The following is a 22,017-nucleotide window of genomic DNA, read 5'->3' as shown; positions in this document are numbered from 1 at the left end:
CAAAAAATAATGTACCTTGTTCTAAGAACCAAACTTTATAATGCAAGAGTCATCCAGGTAGTATTGATGCTGAAAGCATGAAGGGGACATGGAGAGCAGCTTAGATTTGGCATGGGTAGCAGGGCTGGAGTTCCTAAAGAGAGCTCAAGAGCAGCTCTTGGTGAAAATGCAGTCCAGTTGCAGTGAGGGACCCTAGCAATTTTGGAGATGTTGGTCCCATGCCATGGCCACCAGGAAGAACAGCTGCAATGAAATGGAACCAGCTGAAGCCTAGAAGATAAGTTATATATGCTGCTGAAGGTGGATCCAGAGAAGGTGACCTGGCCTTTTAATGGAGTCCAGAGACTCATGAGTAAATCCCAGTTGTTGAGCACTGTGTTGTTTGCACTGTTGAGAGTTTTGTTGTGCCTTGTCCAGATTGTGGTTGTGCCGTATTTCTTCCCTCATGAATTTAAAAAAAAAAAGTCTTTAATGTTTTTTTTAATACTGTAGGAGCCCACAGTTGAGATATTTCAACTTTGTAACTTTGTTAAAAAGGAAGTTTTGGGCCAGGCCATTGTGGTGCATACCTTTAATCCCAGCACTTGGGAGGCAGAGGCAGGTGGATTTCTGAGTTCCAGGCCAGCCTGGTCTACAGAGTGAGTTCCAGGACAGCCAGGGCTACACAGAGAAACTCTGTCTCAAAAAACCATAATAATAATAATAATAATAATAATAATAATAATAATAAAAGTTTTGGAGTTTTACAAAAAAATTTAAATGAAACTCAATGTTTTTTAGAGAAACAACTTTAAAATATTTAAATTTGTAAAGCTATATGATTTTTATAAAGGATTTTATATTATGATATGTAAATCTTTACTAATATGTAATCTTAAAAATAAATAAAAGGCTAAAGAGTTAGGGACACAAATATGAGCACCAAACACTAAACACAAGAAACTATGATATTCTTATGTTTGTGATGCAGCCTGACAATGAACTAAGCAGTTTGGCAAAGAGCCTATAGAATCTCTTCTTACCAAAGGTCTCTCTGGGCTAATAGAGACTGAATTAAGAAAATACAGCTAACCTCTTTGCCTTTGCTAACTTTGTTAAGCTTTAGCTATTTTGATAAACCAAGTCACACAAGAAAGCTGATATTCTGTAATGGTATACTATAAGAGCCAGAAGTGTAAAGTTGCCAGTTTTCCTACAGACTGCAGGGCATGGTGGTAGACCATGAAAGGAAGCCTGGTAAGGTCAAGCAAAGGCTAGAATCCCCAGAGATCCTGAAGGAAGCTTTTCCTACTCCTGGCACCAGGCCCCTGTCATGTAGCCACGGCCCCCTGTAGAGAGATTGTGACCATTAGTCAAGTAGGGGCCAGTCCTTCCATATGTAGATGAGGCATCCCTAACATCTCAGACCAAGCCAATTGGAAGTACCTTCCTTCAGACCCCAACCCACCCCAAAACTGTATATAAGATCCTGTCTGGAAGGAATAAAGTTTTGTGAGAATTATTTCATCATCTGAGAGTGTCTGTCATAAGAGCTGTAACACTGCCATTGAAGAGAACTGCTCTCCCAGAGCTTCCCTGAACTCCCCTTTCAGGCTATCCAGCCTTCCACCTACTCAGCCCTGCTTGGCTCAGCACAGCACAGCCCATGCAGCTTGTCAGCTTCTCGAAGCAATAGCAGCAATGGCAGCTGCGGAGGTCCCCCTTCCTGCTTGAGCCCTTTCTCCTTAGCTTGAATCCTCCCACCTGGCCCACCCAGAGATCTCTACAGATAGCCTCAGGTACACAGGCCCACAATGAACTAGATTTATAATTTCAAATTTATATTTCAAATTTTATTCTGATACCGAAAAAGCTTCAATTCAAGCATTGTTACTTCTTAAAGCTAAACCTAGTAGGGATAAAAATATGAATCCTAATTTTATGAAAGCTACTAACTTATTGTAAGTGTGAAAAATAATGAAGACATGCAAGCTAATAGCCACCTTATAGATGATCAAGTTCCCTGTGCTCAGAATTATGCTCATGGTCATACTAAGTATAAATGTAATTTATTTACAGAGATGGGCTTCATTTAGAGCTTTCTGTATATGTTTTCAAGGTTAAGACTAAATCAAGTAACTAAAAACAGATATACTTAATAGGTAGCCTTCAAAACTTGTCATGGATCTGCTGAATATGGCATTTAAAATGTTTAGTGGCAAAAGATTCCAGAAATGCCAGCTCCTATTGTCAACTCTAAGGTCTCTAAAGAAGACAGGTAGAGCACAGACCTAGTTGGTGATGGCACTAACCACTGGGAAAAATGTCCCAAGTCTTAACTGCTGCCAGAGTCCTGAACACACTGTGGATACTGTTGTGTTGACTGCTTTACTCTGCTTAAGTCAAGGTAGGCTAGTTTTCCAAAGTGCCTCATCCATAGAAAAATCACTCATACCTTCTGGGTCTATCAGCTGAAGGTCTATGCTTTCTGTGCAGCAACTGAATATTTAATGCTGTCCTCTGTAATAGCCAAAGAAATATAACTTCTGCCCCACAATGAATCCATTAAGATCAAGGGTGCCTACTAGGGTAATTGTCCAGATATCTGGTAGGTCTCTAGAATTCTAATCAATACAGAGGCAATTTGGTGTATACTTCCTGCTATGTCTTATCCTCCAAAAACTTTTATCTTTTTGTAAATGTAAAATTTCATGTAAGTTTTAGGGAGTCACATTTTAAATCCATCTCTCACAGGTCAAATGGATAAGTACTCCTGTCATGCTAATCAATAGCCTAAGTTTCCCCATCAGCCTATTCCTGAGGGTAGGTTCTCTCTCGCCTAGTCATTAGACTCCCCTACCCTCCCAATTACAAGGACTATGGGCCTGGAAGTTCCAAATGTAAGTTTTCATTTAATTTCCTAAATTTAAACTTCTATTCTAATCTATATCTGCCTCTTCAGATTTCCACTTGGCTGATAGACACCATCCAGGAATCAGCTGCAGACAACAAACTGCTCTGAAAGTGATCTACACCAAGCTAGCCCAAGGTAGTTCTATGAAATTGCAAAGCCCTAGACTTGCTGAAAGCTGATTTAAGTCAGTCCAGCTGATCTGATTGTTCCCTGTCTCTTCAGCTGAGTCAGCAAATCAGATGCTTTTGAGTAATGCCTCATTACCAGAATCTCTTCTAGGCTTTTGGCTAGCATTCCAATCTTCCTGGCCATGGTAATGTTGTCCTAAACTCAGCAGGAAGTAGTTACTGAAGAGAGTATGTTACCTCTTATCCTCAACAAAAGGCTGGAATTTTATGTCCATGGGAAATTCATTGACAAATGGGACAAAATGGCTACTTACAAAACCTATTGACATGCCAAGAAATGTAGGTATTAAAACCAAATAGACCCAGATTTATCAACATGTAGATTCATTAGCTGAAATAGTTCTAAATATGATAAGGCATCCAACCTGCCTTAAAGTTGAACAAGGAGATTATTATGTGGATTTAAGAGAAAATTATTTCTATACAAAACCACTTGCTAATTATTAGGGATAATTTGGGTGTATTAAAAAACAAATAAAACAACAAGCAAAATTGTAGAAAAAGAGACCTAAGATGAAATAAATGACTAGTTTGTACTCTCATAGTAATTCTGATGTGAGCCATTGGCCCTCCTGTTTATGCAAATTACTGTTGGCCTTTAATGCCTTAGTTAGGTGCATGAATTCCCATTTTGGTGCCATTAAGTTGATGACTCTTAGATCCCAATATAAACAGATACTCATCACAAACTCAAGCATTTGACTCAGGATACAACTCAACAGGGCATGTGATGGCTGACTAACATGCTTTAAGCTTAAATTACTGTACTTAAGTGATCTATAAAAGAAAAATCCCTCAATCCTATAAGCTCCACTTGTCCAAAGACAGATAACTTCCTGGAATGATGAGGGCTCAGGTAAGAAAACAAGTTATAATTTTTTGCTTCTGTAAACAAGCTTGGTTGCTCCAACTGCACAGAATGTGTGCTTAATCATATGAAGACAAGTGTGCATAGGCAAGAAATACTTCAGGTTGTATGCTTGCTCCTGATTGGATGAAGACTGGAAGTACATAACCTTGGGGGTTTCCCCTTTATGCATCCCTGACTATGCAATTTGGTGCCATACTCTGGGTATCCTGGATATGGACTGGGCTAGTATCCATGGCCACTATTTAATAAAGCTTATTTCAAATTTGGCTTATAAATCTGGTAGGGGACTTATTCTCACCCAGTGGGAATAACACTTTTAATCTCTTGTGTGAGTTTTTAAAATTAGTTTGTCATTAATGTAAAAGAAGTTTAACACTATATAATATAAAATTAACTTAGTTCCCATATGTAATTGTAGTTTCAGAGGCTTACTGCTCAATAAGCTCACCCTTTCTAATACATTCTGAACTCTGGTTGGCTGGTTTAATTCAACTGTTCTGGCTCAAACTCCTCTCCAAGATGACTGATTCAAACTGGATTCTCAGGTTCTTACTTACTCTGCTTGGACTCAAACTAATTTTGGCCATGTGTTCAAATCTTCCAGTTTCTTCTCAGTATCTGGCTTGTACTTTCTTCACCTGAAATCTGTCTGTAGAGCTGTTCTGGTAAAACTGCCTCCAAACTGAACTCAACGAAACTCAACTGCCTTGCCTGATTGAACTGACTCAACTGAACTCCACTCACTGAACTGCCTTTCAATTAGATGTCACTTTGAAACATGGTGAAAGGGTTAAAAATTTTCAAAAACTCCCAGCAGGCTGAGCAGAACCAAGAGTGCAGGTCAGCTTGGTTGTGAGCTCTGTGTTTCAGGAACTTGGCTGACAACAAGATAGATGGTTGAGTACAAGTAGACTCTTGAGAATAGCCTATACAAAATGTTCTCCATGACTGTTCCTTGTACCCTGTTACAAGCTAAATAATGGGGTGGTATTTTCCACAGGTACACTCCAATAACCCCTCTTCACTCCCCCTGGGTTGTGTTTTTTTCCTTGTGGTTTTTGGCTTTAAATTCCTTCTGTCTCCAATGCCTGGGGGTCAGACCCCACTGACCTTGTGTGGGTCATGTGTCTTGACCTCATCATGCTGATCAAAATATACCTCTTGCTGATTTCATTGAGTTCAGTGTCTTGTGAGTTATTGGGTGGACATGAATTCTTGAGGCTTGGGTGAGGTCCTCCCTTCGAGGAGGTCTTACAATGGTTCCTTCCTTCTACCAACTAACCTTACCAACATTTTTTTTTTCGAATTAAAAATGTGTATTAAGGGTATGCCTGTATGCCAGACATTTCCTATTATAATCCAGGGTATGTCTGCACTCCAGCTGGATCACATAGATCTAGAAGGTCTTTGGATGTGATACCTAGACTTATTAGTCATGTTGCTGGATTAATATTCCTCTACAATATAACAAACCCATGGTGTTACAGACCATGATTATTATTTAGATGTTGTTGGTTTTTGCCTTTTAGCAACAATACTAAAGTACATTCAGATGGTTCAACCATCAATGACATTTTGTTTCTATACTTTCTACTGCCAATTCTTAAAATATATAAAATTTATATTTGTTTTAAGGTGATAAAACAAAGAGCTGGAATAAATGTATGATTGACATCAGCCTTTTGTTTTAGTTTTGTTTTTCATTTGATAGTTGCAACCCTTTTCCTCTTTTAAAAGCTTCTGCCTTTCCCAAGCTCCATTTTCTGATGTGCTTTTTCCAATAGAAAAAAAAAATACTTAGGTACTGCTTAAGCTCCAAATTTTCCTGCTCTAAATAGCAACATGATTAAAAAAATTATTTTAATTTAAATTTAAATTTTATTTTTTAAATAATGAAATATGGTATAACCTTTCAAAATATAATTAGTTGCAAGTGTTTTTCCTTTATCTCTCCTCCATGAAAACACAAACACATGCACATAGTAACAACTTCACTCTGTTGAATAATTGGTTTTTTTTTTCACAATAATACAATTATCCTTCCTTTCAAGAATATATACTTTCAAATCCAACTGGAGGATAAAATTATATTGTGCTAATTTATAAAGAACACAAGAATTGCTTATTTATAAGGAAATGAGGAAGATATAAAAAATTATCATTGAGCACTTACAGGGAAAAAAGATTCTTCACACTTCAACAGTTTTTTTTTTTCTTCTAGAAGTGTGGATGTTGTTAGTTTCCTTTCTTTATTTACTCTAACAAGGCAGATTCAATTTTCTCTCCCACTCAAAATAAAATCTACCGCATTGTGATTACTTGAAACATAATAGAGTAATTAGATAGAAAAGGTGCATGGAATTTTTATATAGCTTGCACTTGGTCATGTGAACATGTTCAAGGTTGCTTTGCATTGGCCAAATTCCAATCACTGCAGTAGCATTTGTTACTAACCAGGCTTATCTATTTTTGAACTCCAATTGCACAACAGAGTACAATTATGTGGTATTTGGAGAAAATATTTTATATTTTTCTACTGGACAGAAAAGAATAGTAAATATGTCAAAATAACAATTTACAAAAGAAAGATATCATTTGAAACAGAATAGAAAGTGTTTGATCTATAGTCTTTGCATGTTTATACTAAGTTAAAAGAAGAGAAATGATGAAAATGTGCACTACTCTCAGCATGTCATAGCTAGCACTACATGCTTGAAATGTGATCTTTGTTTCAGCTTGGCCACCCAGAGAAGTAGACATGAATAAGAGATGTCTTTATACGGTGTGTACTACTTAACAGGTACACCTACAGACAAAGGCTTTTGTAAACAAAATCATGAAAGGCTTTTTACTTCAAAGGTTATTCCTTTGCATTTCTGTTCAGTGGTAAGAAAACAAGGTATGTAGGTCCTGTCAGAGGCTTGAGGGAACTGTAGGAATTGGTTTCCTGAGACATATACTTTTTATTTCCCAAACAAACACATAACTTGCAAAATTATTTTTGAACAGAAATATTTTGATCTGCAGTTTTCTGCCTTTGTTTATAACTCTCCTCTTTTCTGCAATTATTCTGTATAAATCTCATCAATATTCTAAGATGCTGAATTAACATACCTCAGAAAATGCAGCATATATTTTTGTTACAAAAGAAAGAAACACTCCAGATATTTTAACTGTTATTCTTAGAATTTATTCTGTTTTCCTTGCTAATGTAATGGAACACTCTCAGATCTGAACACATTTGATTTTACGAGAACCATCCTGAAATCAAATTATTAACAAGATAAAATGAAAGTTTGTCAGAATGACTTAAATTTTTTGATGGACTCAGTATGAAGTTTTCAATAACCACAGCCAATCTTAATCCAAATACATAAATAAAAACACTAGTTTTGCATGAAATTCAAAGATGCCTAAATCAAAAATGTTTGGTTTCATGCACTGTTCCCATGTAAATCCATTGGGATGCTTGTTAAAAGTACAGATTTCTAGACCTTACCTCAGACCTCTTGAATCTGATGACCAAGAGAAGTATCTAAGTTTATAAATTTTTAACAAGGTATTTGAAAAACACTGTTAATATCGCTAATGAAATATGCCCAAAAGGCTGTAGTATAATGGGTGTAGGGACAGGCATTATTTTTCCTGAACCCTGGCAACTAATCTTTTACCATCTGTAATGTTGTCTTTTTCTAAATGTCATATAGCGAAACTAAGTTGTCCTTCAGATTAACTTCTTTCTCTTGGAAGTATGCTTTTATTTTTCTTCTATGTCTTTTCATGGCTTGATAGTGCAATTTCCTTTTAGAATGGAATAACACACCATTATCTATCTATACGTGCCATGTTGTATAAATACTTTATTTTGAACTTACTGTAAATGAAATCGCTATAAATAACCACAGGCATATTTTTATGTAGATTAAAGATTTCGATTAATTTGGATAAATAGCGAGGAGCAGGATGGGGTTGTGCTCTAAGAATATTTTTAGTTGTAAGAAACAGCCAAAGTGTGTTTCAAAGTGATTGTCCTTACTGACATTTCTACCAGCAGTAAGAGAGAATTTCTGTTGGCTCATTCTTGGACAGAATTTGTTGTTGTCAGTGCCTAAATACTGGTCATGCTAATGTGTATGTCCATTTTTAAATGATATGTTTATTTTTTTAATGCTCAGTTATTTTTTGATTTTGATTTGTTTCATTTCATTTGTTTCAAAGACAAGTTCTCTTTACATAGCCTTGGCTGTCTTGGAACAGATGTTGTAAACTAGGTTGACCTTGAACTCAGAGATCCACCCACTTATGCCTCTCTAGTCTTGGGATTAAAAGTATGTGCCACCACACCTTGCTTTATTGCTCAGTTTTATGTCAAATCCAAAATGTATTTTGGATAGCAATCCTTTATCAGATATATATTTTCTTAAGTATTTCCTTCTGTTACAAGAGGCTTGTCTATTGACACTCCTGATACAGTCTTTCCTACAAAAGGATTTTGTTTTTAATTTTGTAAGGTAGAATTGTAAGTGATGTATGTTTTTTTACATGTATAGTATTTCTCCTGCATATTTTTCTATGCAACACTTACATGATTTGTACACATGAAACCCAGAAGAAAGAATACCATCACCTGGAACTGGAGTTACGGATGATTGTAAATCATCATGTAGGTGCTAGGAATTAAACCTGGGTTCTCTGCAAAAATAGCTATTGCTCTTAATTACTAAACCATCTCACTATCCCCTAGTGACATATTTTACGTGTCTCTTAAAAACTTTCTATGTTCTTTACAAGTATGCTGTTTACATTTTTTCTGGATTTCACAGTCAGCTTTCTATCGCTGATTAAATATTATATGACCACGTCCTTCTGAAATTTTTTTACCAATTAAACTTGTCAACATTAAGACTCCCAGTATTTCACCAGTTTAATTTCCATTTCTCCTATCTGGGCACTGGTTTCTTCTTTGATGTATACAATTCTCTTCTTCTGTTTCTCTCCGTCTCCAAATTAGGGGACAGAAGTTGCCCAATGGCCTAAACATTGATGACCTAAAAAGAGTTATTGATTTACGAGTCATCTCAGCTTTTGACTTCTTAGGATGGCATGTTGATTTCTAAGACCCTTCCATGTCAGATCAGAAATCAGAGTCTTGGTATTATTTGTTTCCATTTTCATAGCGATTCTGAGGTGACTCTTTGGTTGAATGCATTCTTTCATATTCCAAGTACATCCTAATCTTTGCCGGCTGTTGTTAGCTTCTCTGAAAAGGGAATTCATAGAAAGTATAGATTCTTTTGACCAAAAAAGGTTTGTTTCAAAATTGTGGAATAGAAGGGCTGTAGAAACACCAGAGTCAGTAACGTGCTTGAGGTACAAGCTGGAGAACCTGAGTTCAGATTCTCAGCAATGACATAAAACACAGGACATGTTAGTACATAATCCCAATGTTTGGGAGGCAGAGACAGGAGAATTCTGGGCCCTGCTGGCCTGCTACTTTTCAGTAATCAATAAGGTGTGGCGTCTTTAAGAAACCCTGTCTCAAACATAAAATGTAAATATTAGAAGACAATCAATGTCAACTTCTCACTTCCATGCACAGACACGTGTGTGTAGTATTCCTACACACACTCACACACACTTAGTGTAGAGAATAGAGTGATTTGAATTCTACCATCATAGCCTTTATGAAGAATCTCTTTCGGCCTCCAGAGGTTTTGCAAATGATCCACAGGTGTAGCTGATTTTGGGAAACAGATGTGTTCTTGAAGAGCTGTGTGCAAATTGAATTTTTGTTAATTGAATCTTATTTAGAATTCATTTTTAGAGAGCTAGCTATTTAAAGTAGCCCTTTGGTGAATTCTTTTGTAAAATAAATAATTGTTCCCTAATTTTTCTTTTCTTTTCTTTCTTTCTTTCTTTTTTTTTTTCTTTCTTTTTTTTTTTTTTTTTTTGAAAACGCAAACTTTACTGATGGCACTTTCTTAAAGCTATGTACAATGTAAGGTCTGTGTAGGATATACAATACACTTTCGGCTCTTGGTAACAATACTACTCATTTTCTATAGTTTAAAAGATACTGCTATGTATAAATAAATAGGTATATCTTACATTCAGTATTATGTTTGGAAACACAGGTTGTCTAGAATTATGGTCTTGAAAAACAAAAGCAATTTGAGTCTAAATAAACAGGTTATTCAGTCATCTTTGACTAATATAAAAATACTGATTCAAATGACACCTTGCTAGTGAGTGACTATGACTCCAGAGGCTTGGGCAACCAGCCACTTAACCCCACAATGTGTTTCTCTTGGCCACTCTGCTCTGTCTCATACAGTGGTCGCTTAAGCTTCCTGTACTTGTCTCAACATGAGCACATTCTGTTCTATTGAACACTAATCACATTTAAAGTGCTCCATAGCTATGTGTGCTAGTGACTACCACATTGTATGCACAAATCATAAAATACTCCTACCATCTTGGCATGCTGTATTCAACAGTCCTGGGGAGATTCTAGTAGCAAGTAGGATAGGAAACATCAGTCTAATTACAAGAAGCCCTCTGCCCGAAAGTGCCATGAAGCTTTTAAACCCTGACAGAAGAGTAATTAGGGGATGTTAATGTATTTGTTCATACAGTCTCTATCAGGAGCCATTGTGCTGGAAATTAAAGGTCTGGTCTCTTCCTCATCAATAACTTTTATCTTATGCAGAATCATTTCATGCTTCATCCTTATAGGTATGACTGTTAAATGAAAAGAGGGAGTTTCATGGATCACAAATGAAAATCAGTTTCATTACTTTAGAGACACATCTTGAAAGCTGCATAAGCAACTATATATTTTCTGTAGAGGGTGTGAATAGAATTGATAAATTCCAAGTCAAGTAATAAATTCCAGCTGGTGATATTTTCCTTGGGTAAATTTAGTAGAAGGCAGGAAATGTTTTATTGGATTCATAGGTTGTATTAAAAAGTATTATAAAATCTCAGAAAACACTCAGCGTTTATCACTCAGGAAACCTCAGTACACAGATACAGACCTGGGATTTTCTTTTTTCTTCTGATACAAACAAGTAAATCAAACATAAAAGCCTTTTGGCCAACTGATGTGTGCCTCAGTTTCTCAGTGTATCTGTAAGATGATAGATAGTTGTCACTTCATTGGTATATTTTGGGGGGTAAGATGGTGCATAAAAAAAACCCAGAAACTTCAGTCATTACTATTATTAGTTTCATATATGACATCACAGTGATTGACACACCTGAGGACAGACCTGCTCTTGCTAACACTTCCTCCAGTTTACACTGTGTTGATTGAAATTGCACCCTACCATGCCCACAATGCCAATAGACTCACTTACGATGATCCCAGCTGCTTCTGGCAAAGAAGGACCTGTTTGGGAAATCCGTTTTTGTCCTGTGAATTTTGTTCTCTAGATTAATCATCCTCAGTCAGACACCCAGAGATACTTGGAGAACCAGAAACGGAGTTAGTATTGCAGCTCTGAAGAAGCTTACCAGTGTTCATAACAGCATTTCAATTTCTATTCATCTTTTTTCATGGGAGCAAAAATACTCTAAAAGGACTGCTATTTACAGTAAATATCTAGATATGAAATGACAAAACTTTTATCCTTTTTCTTTCTTAATGCAGTCTGTTGATGACCCATAATGGGTAGGACTATAGACAAAATGTCACTTTCTTGGTTCAAGTGTTTGCAAGGCATTTTAGTGTTTTTGACAAGGATTACATTTTCAGTATGGTTATTCTTTGACTTCTTTTCCAGGCCTCTAGCTAGTATTTGGCCCTGCAGTTGCATGCTGTGGCCATCCTTCCTCAGTGAGGTCACTGATTCTGACAGGATGTGTATTTTTCACTCTATAGCATATAAATCTATCCAGTCTCAAATCTGACTGGAAAGAAGTATCATGTGTTGTTACGATTTTGACAGGTAAGCCTCTGTGAGGAGTCAAATGCTTTGAGCCCAGTCCAGCAGGTTTCCAGTAAAATAGATCAAAGTGACCAAAGGAAAAGAATCATACTGTAGACTGGATTGTAATTTAATCTTTAAAAAGAGAGAAAGATGAAGAGAAAGAAAAGAAAATTAATCCTTGTACTCAGCATACATTTAAAGATCAGGTAACTCAAATCGGTATGTTCTGAATAGCCCCTCAAGAAATGGTTTTATGAAATATATAAAAGACAGCTTTGTTTTCAATATTTCTCATCTCCTATGGAGTCATAACTAAAGATTCTGCTTTTGTGTGCGCCCCGAGAGCCGCCTCCCACACATCATCCAGCTGACCTCATAGTCTTCTTTCTAGTCCCTTCAAGGTCTGCATGGGCTGCTGATTGCTTCATATCCTTTCTTTTGGTCACTACACAAAACCTATATTTCATTGCTTTTTCTTCTAACTGCTTAATGCTTTCTTTGTCCCAACTAATTACTGAGGAAGCAAGTCTGCTAGAGAGGTGTGAGAGAAGACACAGAGATGGTTTTTGGTTTCTGTTTCTTTGTTTGTTTTTTTTGTAAGCCTTTCTCTAACTCCTAGACTAAGTATACCAGTAATCTTCTGGCTGAAAGTCCTTGCTTTCTTTAATTCATTATCAACAAGCATATGTTTGCCATTCTAGTTAAATCTGATCTCTGGCTGGAACAATAGAAAGCTTTTTTAAAGGTCCCCCTTACAAGGTAGTCATCAAAGAAAGGCCTTTTTGAAATAACCTATACCAACACCATTTGAAATCTAGATTTCTCATGAGACTTACATTGTAGTTTGTTAATAATAGTTTGGGGACTTTATGCACACACACACACACACACACACACAGAGAGAGAGAGAGAGAGAGAGAGAGAGAGAGAGAGAGAGACAGAGACAGAGACAGAGACAGAGAGACAGAGACCAGCTTTCAAAGGGAATAAGAAACAGTTTAGTTTAGAGCCAAATCTAAATGACCAAAGGCCTAGAACGTAGAGCTATGTGTCCCCTCTTTCCCTTCTCCTAGATTCCATGTTCATGAAGTGGGTTAGAGCAAGGCACATAGGCCTCAGTTGCTTGCTGATAGCCCTTCTGGCCTTTTGATTGGTAGAGAATAAGGTTTTGTTAAGTTAAGGTATTCTAATGGTTTTTATCTGTTTATCAGGTTTGTCAGACACAGAGGTTGACTAAGAAAGACTTTTGGGGAGGTAGGGGTAGCTAAAGATTGCAGGAGAAACTGCACTTAGGCTCCCGGTCCTGTGACATTCTAAACTCTCCACATGCTTTGAAGTATTAATCTGTCTGTTAGCCCTACCATGCACGGCTTCTTTCCAGGAATTTCCTTTCACACTAAAAACAGTATTTGTCCAAGAGTGCCCTGAGTATGTGATTTCCTTCAGTGCTTATCAGGCTGAATTTAGGGTCCATAGAAAGACCTTTTGGGAAATTGCTGGTACTACAGGCCTCCTAGATCCATATCCACAATGTCCTCCTCCTAAGAGAGAAGGCCCTGGACTTCACAGCAGTGCTTTCTTGCACTGACACCCCCCCCCCCCAAGATCAGCACAGACAATTGAGAGTCCATTCATTAATATTTACAAACTATCGTATTCAAACACAAAAGGCCCCAAGCGAGAAAGGAAGATTGGATTCTGGTCGAACAGATTTGTTTCGATTTGAGTTTAGCAATTTAGAAAAAAAAAAAAAAAAAGTAATAGAAGAAAGCAACGCTCACAGAAGTAACAGAAAGGTCACAGCTCCCAGCAGCCACCCAGTATATGAAAGCCGCTTGCTATTGCTCTTCACTGAATTTAACCCCCACCCCCTTCCCAAACCACTTACATCATTGTGTCTTTTTCCTGCCTTCTTGTTAAATGTTTGATGTGCCTTCCTCTCTGCCATCCCACAACACACATTGGTGAAGCTTGCTTTCAGGTGACACCCAGAATATCAAAGCAGACTTGCAAGTAGAAGCGAAGCGCCTTCATTTGGGGCTAAAGTTCTTCCTCCTCTGCATAGGATTCATTTCCATGTCCATAAGTAATAATCATTTGCCTTGCTCTCTCGGTTTCTTACAATATACAAAGATATAAAAGGGCTCAAAGGCATCAAAAGATTAACACTAGATAACAGGGAACTGGGAGCATTAAACAATGCATAGAAATCCACTGAAGCATACTGTTTGTCCTCATTGCTGAGGAGTATAATAGGCTAATACATATTAACCACTTACTGCTATAAATCCAAATAGATGTCTCTCTCAAAAACTTGTTTACCTTATACTCTTAACTTGCTTTCTTATGCTTTCCTTCTTGTTTTCCAATTTAAACAAAATATGTCATCTTAGGGACTAGAAAGATAGTCCAGCAGCTTAGAGAATTTGCCAAGCCATCATGAGGTTTGGAGGTTTGAGGCCAAGTGTGCATACAAGAATCTGGGTGCTCCACACCTGTCTGTAATCCTGCCCAAGGAGGACAGATGACAGAAGGATCCCTGGGGCTTGATGGTTTCTAGCCCAGCATAGAAAATAGGAAACCACCAGCTCTAAGTTCAGTAAGAGATTGAGCCTCATTGTAGTAGACAAAGATAGAGAAGGGTCCCGACACCATCTTCAGCTACACAGAGGTACGTATAACTGCACATACCCCCCCCACACAAACATGTACTATACCATCACACTGATGTGCCATATTCAAGTAAAATAGATAGTCTTCTTTAAAATTTCATTCTTGGTTCAATATAATTTGATTATAAAATCAATAATTTGGAGGATTTTATTTGGGAATTTTTTTAAATATAGAAAAATGTAAAAAAAAAAAAAAAAAAAAAAAGAAAATGAAAAACCATCCAGGTCCTGGTTAGTTTTCACCTCAGCTTGATCCACTGCTATCATCTTTAAAGAAGAAACATTAAATTGAGAAAATGTGTCTATCAGGTTGTTTGTAGGGCATTTTCTTGATTAAGGATGTAGGCAGGCCCAGACTGTGGTGGGGGGGTAGGGGGAAGTAGTAGTGCCAACCTAAGAGGAGAAGGTCCTGAATTATATAAAATACCAGGCCGATCAAAGCTTAGAGGCAATCCTAATCAGTGTTTTCCCATGACCTCTATATTAGCTCCTGCCTCCAGGTTCCTACCTTGAGTTCCTGTCCTGACTTTTACTCCTAATAAACTGTGAAGTAGAAGTCTAAGCCAAAAGTGCAGTCAACAAACAGAAGAAAATGAACAAACCAAGAATCATGAGATTGAGGAACAAACAGAAATTTTAAATTCTGAATCTTGCACTCAGTGTCCTGTGCTTGTTGGAGAGGATACAGGGATAGGGGCTAAGGAGTTATGTGTAGACCATGATATTTCTACTGATTCTACTCTAAGAGGAAATGATCCATTAGAAAATCAAGCGCAGGTGTCTGGAAGCTCAGAGTCAGAAGTACAGGCACTTGTGTGTACAGAGAGTCCTCCTGAAGATTTTCCTACATGTCCACCTTCTGACATTGAAGAACACCAACCAGTGTCCAGTCCCTTGGGTGAAGTATCTGATAACACTGCACCAGTGGTTAGTGATGAAAGAACAGAGGAGAGTCTTATAGTAGAATGTACTGATTTGAACAATTCTGCAGTTAACACAGAAGCATTTGTAGAGAGCCCCAAAACGGAATCTTCTGAAGGTGAAATTCCACACAGACTGGACAGACACTGTGTTCCCAGCTCAGACACGGAGTTGCCTGAGCATATTCAAACAGAAAATACAGAAATAATTCTAACATGTGGCACTTCAGAAAATGAAAGTTCTGGTGTTGTTCAAGATTGTGACGATAACTTACTAAAACATAATCTTGACAAATCCTTAGAAGAAAAGACAGAATCTCTGGTTGGACATCCCATCCACGCAGAGTTACCTCACAAAGAGGTTGAATAGAGTGAGAAACATTTCAGTGAAGATAATAATGAAATAGTACCTATGGAGTTCGATTCCTTATGTAGTGACCAGAATGAGTCTGAAGTAGAGTTATTGGCAAATACTGACTCTAAACAATTGAGTGAAAATTCTGTGACGCACAGTTCTGATAACAAGCTGTCTTCTGATCCTGTTATTGAGAAGATTGAAACTGTAGCTCAACCAGCTGAGAGCCCAGTGGATAAAGCCCCAAAACCTCGTACTCGAATATCTAGATTCCATTATCCACCTACAACTTGGTCTCTCAATAAAGATGCTGCACAAGAGGCATGCTCAGTCTCCACCTCCAAAAAGAGAGACTGCAACAGAAAGTAAGAATTCTCAGTCACCATCACCCAAGAGAGAGTCTGCCAGAGGATGGAGAAAATCTCGTTCTCTCTCACAAAAAAAAAAAAAAAAAAGAAAAGATGTAGCAAGAGAAAGGAGGCAGTCTCGGTTTCCAAAGAGAGAGAATGCCAGGAAAGCTAAAAGGTCTGAGTCAGGCTCCCCAAGAAGAGATACTTCTAGAGAGAACCAGAGGTCTCAGTCCAGAGTGAAAGATTCTTCCTCAAGAGAAAAATCTAGGTCCCGGAGCAGAGAAAGAGAAAGTGATAGAGAGGTTCAGAGGAGAGATCGTGACAGAGAGAGGAGAGCCAGAAGATGGTCTCGGTCCAGATCTTGCTCACGATCGCCATCAAGAGTAAGAACAAAAGGTAAGAGTTTATCATTTGGTAGAAATGAAAGAGATAATTCCTCTCCTTGGTGGAAGGAAAGATAGACAAATGATGGTTGGAGGTGTCCCAGAGGAAATGACCGGTACCAGAGGAATGATTCAGAGAAACAGAATAAAAATACAAGAAATGAAAAGAAAATGACATCACTGCAGATACTAATGATCCAAGTTCCACAGATAAGCATAGAAATGACTGTCCCAGTTGGGTAACAGAAAAAATAAACTCTGGGCCAGATCCAAGGACCAGACATCCAGAAAAGTTAAAAGATTCCCACTGGGAAGAAAATAGAAATGAAAATTCAAGGAATGCTTGGACTAAAAACTTTGGCTCAGACTGGATGTCCAGCTGTGGTCGAGGTAGCCTTGGGAAAGGTGCTTACAGAGGTAATTTTGCCTGGAGTGACCAGAGCGAGAACAGGTGGCAAAGCCATACACCCCTCTCAGGGAGTGACTCGTTCAAGTCTGTGGAGCAGCAGCCCTTTAAGCGGAAAAAGTGAGCAAGAACTGTCCTTTGGCACACCAGCCGACAGGTCAGGGTGGACTTCTGCATCTAGTTGGGCAGTAAGAAAGACTCGGCCAGCAGATGTGCAGAACTATTACTCTCGGCGCGGCAGGAAATCTTCAGGTCCACAGTCTGCGTGGATGAGACAGGAAGAGGAAACACCTGAGCAGGATTCTAACTTAAAAGACCAAACAAATCAAGTTGACGGTTCTCAGCTGCCTACAAATATGGTGAATGTCCAGCATCAGCCTCTGGGTATGATCCCATACCCAGTGGGTGTTCACGCTCCTATGATGAACATGCAGCGGAACCCATTCACCATGCACCCTCCAATGCCCCTGCATCTCCACATAGGAGTACCTCTCATGCAGGTAGCAGCTCCTGCAAGAATACCTCAGGGACTTCCAGCACCACCTCCTCCCCCGCCATCCCAGCCGGTCAGCTACATCGCATCACAACCAGATGGGAAACAAGTGCAAGGCCTTCCAAGTGCTTCTCATGTAAGTAATAACATGAGTACACAAGTGTTGCCTGCTCCGTCAGCAGCCCCAGCAAACATGAGATCGGTTCAGGGACCAAGTTCTGGTAATACTTCATCATCAAGTCATGTCCAAGCCTCTAGTGCTGCTGTAAAATTAGCAGAAAGCAAAAAATTGCAAATTCAAGAGAAAGCAGCACAGGAGGTGAAACTGTCTATTAAGCCATTTTATCAGAATAAAGACATCACTAAGGAAGAGTACAAAGAGATCGTGCGGAAGACAGTGGACAAAGTTTGTCATAGTAAGAGCGGAGAAGTAAATTGTACGAAAGTGGCAAATCTAGTTAAAGCATAAGTAGACAAGTACAAATACTCACGGAAGGGAAGCCAGAAGAAAACTCTGGAAGAACCCATGTCTACCGAAAAAAAAAAAAAAAAATATAGGCTGACAGGAGGAGCACTGTCATGGACACTGTCGCGATGTCTGTAAAGTGCAATTCAGCGGGAAACTTACTGAGATTATACACAACTGTGATGGAGATCTGGTTTAGATAATTTTTTTTTTATTGTAGGATATGTTTTGTTCAAAATACAGCTTGGCACTGCAACTTCTATATCTAACCCCAAACCCCAATAAAACAAATTCAGGGAAAAAAAAAGAAGTCTAAGCCAAATAAATCCTTCTGCTCCCCCAACTTGCAGTTCCTCATGGTGTTCATTATAACAATATAAGGCAAACTAAAACAATCAATAATCATGCTATACCTAGAGGAAGAGAGGTACTGAATCAGTTGTTAAAATATGTGGGAGGTACTAGACTTATAGCTCAATGATAGAAAGATTGCCTGCAGAGCATACAGGAGGCCATAAGTCTCATCCCCGGTAATTGGTTAAAAAGCACACACACACACATACAAACACACACACACACACACACACACACATACAAACACACACACACACACACACATACAAACACACAGAGGAAATCATTAATACACACTGTACTCCCCCAGTACCAGGCCCTAAAAGACCAAACTGAAATGAACTTCCACATCACCAAAAAATATTTGCCAAATGCCAGGGCATCCAGATTTACCCAGCCTAATATGGGAAGGCTCCCATTTAAACTCTTAGCAAGGAAAGTAGCAGAGATAACATGTTTGCAAATTCGTTTTTATGCTGTTTTCTTGTTCCGGCTCAAGGTACTGCATAGAACTAAGTGTTCTGCAGTGCCTAGCATGGTGCTTGTGTAGCTTCAGAAGTGATATTTCTCAATTTATAAACTGCAAATTAAAGTCAATTGTATAATTTAGCTATGTTTCTACAAACTCTTGTCTCTTAACACTGTTAGTGGTTGAGGAAATTTGGAGGCATTTTTAAACCCTTGTTCCAGGGTTCTCAGTTACTGTTCTGTGAATGACTCTAGGCCAACTACTTAGTGAAAAATTTTCCCTTGATCTTTGCTTGAGAAACTCAGGTACTACCATATGATGCCATCTTCTTTTAACTGATATCATTATTTTTGCATTCCATGCCTATCTAAAAAAGAACACTTGTTATTCTACAGCCACTGATCAATGGCATTTGAATATGCCTCTTCACCAAACTGCTCTAGAGTATTTCCAGAAAAGCTATCAAAGACATTCAGGTTGATAAGCACTGAAGCAACTTTCTGCCACAGGCACTGGTTTATGAACAGCAGATAAATGCAGGATTAATTGATGCTTCCTATTCTTATACTTACTTATTCTTACTGCTAGCTAATGTTGTGTTCTTTATCTTCAAAATGATAATTTTCAAGATGGGTAAATGGCCTTTCTTTACATACATTTTCAAAACATTTAATGTGCCAATGAACAATTTAAAAAACAGAGACATCATCACCCTCAAAACTAGGATAAAATGGCAGACCATTAAAACATGAACATATAAAGGACACATATGCATGTTTCCTCTTAGTTCTTCAGTAACAAGTGACTGTCTAAAAACAAGTCTTAATCTACAGCATTAACCAGTTTTCTTTGTTTACTCTTACTCTAGTTAATTTTAAACTACTCCTGGGATGCCACTTAACACATGATACAGCAGGGCAAGATATGCAGAGCTTCCTCTGTCTCATATTTTTGCTGAGGCTATTTTAGTGTTGACTAAAATCTGATTTCCTGGATGAAAAGCCCCATGGAAAATTAGTCTATTCTAGAAACCTGAGGTTAAGGTGCCTAACAGAGACACTATCTCTGAATAACAACCACTTACAAGGGAAAAAGTAGTTTCATCAGTGGAGTTTTATTGGATATATTAAAACATTCAAATGTAGGCTCTATACCTAGCAGAAGATGACCAACACAAAGTGAACTCATTGACAATTTGTTAAGACTTTTATCTCATATTGGTATGCAAGTTTGTTTTATTTCTTTCTTTTCTCTTTTTTATTGGATATTTTATTTACATTTCAGATGTTATCCCCTTTCCCCTCCCACCCAGGAGCCCCCTAGCCCATTCCCCCAGCATCTTCTATGAGGATATGCCCCCACCCACCCTCCAAATCTCACCTCCACACCCACAATTTCCTCCACACTGGGGCATCCAGCCTTCACTGGACCAAGGACTTCCTCGCCCACCTATGCCTGACATTGTCATCCTACCCTACATATACAGCTGGAGCCATGGGCCCCTTTCTATGTGCTCCCAAGCTGGTGGTTTAGAACCTGGGAGCTCTGATTGGTTGGTATTGTTGCTCTCCTCATGGAGCCACAAACCCTTTCAGCTCCTTCAGTCATTCATTCTTCCATTGGGAACGCCATGATCAGCTCAATGGTTAGCTGTGAGCATCCACCTCTGTATATTTTAGGCTCTGGCAGACCTCTAAGGAGACAGCTATATCAGGCTCCTGTCAGCATGCACTTCCTGACATCCACATCAGTGTCTACCTTTGTTGACTGCACAAGGGATGGATACCCAGGGGGAACAGTCTCTGGATGACTCCTCCTTCAGCTTCTATTAAAAACAATGAATTCGAGAAATTCTTAGGTAAATGGATGGAGCTAGAAAATACCATCCTGAGTAATGTAACCCAATCACAAAAGAACACACATGGTATGCACTCACTGATAATTGGATATTAGCCCAAAAGCTGGCAATATCCAAGATACAACTCACAGACCACATGAAGCTCATGAACAAGGAAGACAAAAGTGTGGGTGCTTTGGCCCTTCTTAGAAGGAGTAACAAAATACTCATGGGAACAAATATGGAGACAAAGCATAGGACAGAAGCTAGACTTTTAAAGTATGGGAAACATTAAAAGTACAGTTATAAATGGATTTTTCTAATAATGCCTACTTTGCTAACTGCTAATGTTTTCATGTTTTGTAAGGTCATTGTTTCTTTATATTGTTTTGCATTATTGTTGAAGTCTTCTTTTATCCCTTTTGTCCCTGGTTAAGACATCCCTAAAACTTCTGTTTGCCGGGTGGCATCTTAATTTGCCTCACATTATTGAATGACAGTTGGGATTTTTATTATGCTTTTAGAAGAGATTATCTGCTGATAGTTGGTTTTCTTTCAGCATTACTTTCTAGCATCCTTATTTCCTGATGTGAAGTCTGCTTATGATCTCACTGTGAGTTCTGAGTTGCTTTTCTCTTATCACTTTCAAGATTTTCTCTGGTTTTCACAATCTTGATTCTCACGTGCCAATGGAGTTCTCTTTGAGTTTATCTTATTTAATGTTTACTGAGCTTCTTGAGTATTATGTTCATGTCTTCCATCACATATCCTTTCTATCTTATTCTCTCCTTTTGATGCCATCACAGTACATATACAGCATACTTGTTATCTCCTGGATCCTTTGAACTGGTCACATTATTTTCTTTTCTACAAACAGAACTGATCCTTTCTTTTGCCTAGTTTTAAATATTCATTTAAATTCCTTTAGTGAATTTCTTATATCAGGTATTTTACTTTGGGACTGTAAAACGACTTTTGGGGGCCTTTAGATTTCTTTATTGATCTTTCCATTTGGTTTGTGCACCCTTTTCTTCACTTTCTCTAGATATGCTTAAGCCCTTTGAGTTCATATCTTTGTTTAGTAGCCATTGGTCTTTCTCTGGAAAACCATGTTTTGTTTGTTTCATTGCATAGGATATTCTTCCTTGTTTCTCTGTATATCTTATGATATTTCTTGAAACTATACATTTTGCTCTAGTAATACAGCAACTCAGAACCAGGTTTCACTCTTTCCCAGAGTTTGGTATGTGTGTGTGTTTTCTGATTAGTATAGGCTTTTCTATGCCAAGTGTAAGTCTGATGTATAAGATTAAGTCTTCTGAGGTTGGAAGAGCCTGAATCTTTCATTGGGTATATGTTGTTACTTTCCAGTTGTGCCTTTTTATATGTATGTATGTATGTATGTATGTATGCATGTATACTTTATACA

General features: G+C 38.2%; 1 pseudogene; it reads left to right on the top strand.

Moving 5' to 3' along the window:
- The first annotated feature begins 11,878 nt into the window (after positions 1–11,878).
- On the top strand, positions 11,879–18,066 carry LOC117695035 (protein SCAF11 pseudogene; annotated as a pseudogene).
- Positions 18,067–22,017: the final 3,951 nt, after the last annotated feature.

This window comes from Arvicanthis niloticus, chromosome X (genome assembly GCF_011762505.2).
Source record: "Arvicanthis niloticus isolate mArvNil1 chromosome X, mArvNil1.pat.X, whole genome shotgun sequence".
NCBI lineage: Eukaryota > Metazoa > Chordata > Mammalia > Rodentia > Muridae > Arvicanthis > Arvicanthis niloticus.
Note: the sequence above shows the minus strand (reverse complement) of the source record. Positions and strands in the feature narration are given on the sequence as shown.